Genomic DNA, 1,961 nt, shown 5'->3' with positions numbered 1-1,961 from the left:
AATTGCTGCTACCATAGATGGCATCCACAGTTGAGCTTGGATACAACTGAGAGCTAGAGAAACATTAACTTGGACTGCACCAAGTGCATCCACAATCAATTGGTGGTCCCTTTCATTAATTCCTTCCCACTGAGGCAATACATCAGACAACAGCCATTGGTTAGTTCCCCATGCTAACAGGGAAGACCATAACGGGTGTTCTAATTTGCTTAAATCACTTGTTGTTGTGCTCAGTTTATTTACGAGTACCTCGGYATCTATACTATTTAAGACTCCCAGTCCTGTCCCTATGATACCGGTCACATCTCTCCTTGCTCGTCTTGGAGAGGCGAGGGTTCGCCCACGTAGCCATGCTAACCATCCTGTATAGGACGTACTTAGGAATGGTGAACAGGCCGGTTTGATTGCGGAGATATTAATTTGCATTAACAGTTCTACTAGTTTAAGAGACCATGATGGATTAAATAACACTCGTTGGCCTGTATTTTTGATCACAGACGGTCCAATTTCAGAAATTAGTGAGGACAGAATTTTCTTATCCTTTATAACAGTAGAGGTATTTATGCTGGGGGAAACAGCTACAGTCGGGGCAGATGTTGTTGTATTGAGCTCAGTAGTGCCTATTTTGAATTTAAATGATAATCCCACGCTATGGTGAGCCCAGAGTCAAACTACAAAAACAGGCTGTACTAGGGTAAAATTGTACCAACAGTCCAATCTTTCAGAGGCACAATTTTTCTTTCCTCTCTTGTTTGATTTGACTTGGGTCACAGAGATTTGAGTTACCTTCTTATGGGTGGATCCATTGACCACCTGGTATCCTATCTTTATTTTGTGTCCCATCTTTTCCGGGATTTGGGGAAGCCGGTTAGTACTATTCCAGCTCCATTCATTTTCTAAGCATACTTCAGCTCCATGCATGACTACAGTCAAGAGGTTCAAGTCTTTATTAGATCTTAGTCCCATACTTCTGGTATACTTAACACGGGCCTGGGACCATGGCCATTCTAGGGTTCTTTGACCACAGGTTAGGAGGAGCAGCATTGTCAGTGTTTGGAATAGCAAGATGAGCACAGCACTTCCATCTGCCACCCTGTGAGGTGCGTGCTGTCACAGTTACTCAGATCAATAGTACTGAGTAGTGCGGCGTTCCACTTCATTTTCATTTTCTTCTTCTTCTTGTCAGTGCGAGAGGTTTTCAGGAATTATTCATTTGGTTATTCACCACTCGTTTAACATGAGAATGGTGTATCCAATTTTCTTTTTCTAAAACTTTAACAGCAAAATAAGAGCTTAATAAGACAATATAAGGCCTGTCTCATTTAGGTTCTAACTTGGATTTTCATAAAAATACTTTAACTAAAACTTCATCCCCAGGCTGTATATCATGCACTTGTATTTCAGGTGGTGTAGATTGATACCACTGAGCATATTCTTTTTAAATTTTCAAACCCTTTTTTGCATACCAATAACATACTGGGTCAGCCGTTCATCTCCGTCCAAGAGGTTGGTCTTAGGCAGGATATAAGTCCCTGGTATGGCTAAACGTCTCCCAAAGAGAATTTCTGCTGGTTGTTAGTCCTATGGGTTGTCGCGGAGCATTTCGAACATCCCATAGAGCTAAGTTCAGTGCTTCTGGCTATTTTAGACTAGCGCATGTGCCTAGTCTTGCTGTTTTTCCCTTTTATTCATTCTTTCTGCCTGTCCTGAAGACTGTGGGTGATAAGGGGTATGTAGGTTTCTTTTTTATCCCTAGTGATTTATATAATTGATTATTATTAATTTCATCCCTTCCAGCTGTAAGCAGATCTGAGTGTCCAAGGCTTGTAAGAGATCTCTCCCTAAAAGGCAAAAGGGTGAATCCATGGAAATTATGAAACATCCCCACACTCCTTTACCTCCAAGAGTGAGCAATAAGGGCTTAGTTAATGTCCGTTCGCCTTTTCCCATTACTCCCTGTA

The sequence above is a fragment of the Apteryx rowi genome, unplaced genomic scaffold (genome assembly GCF_003343035.1).
Source record: "Apteryx rowi isolate R43461 unplaced genomic scaffold, aptRow1 scaffold_1380, whole genome shotgun sequence".
NCBI classification, from domain to species: domain Eukaryota; kingdom Metazoa; phylum Chordata; class Aves; order Apterygiformes; family Apterygidae; genus Apteryx; species Apteryx rowi.
This window is presented reverse-complemented; position numbering follows the sequence as displayed.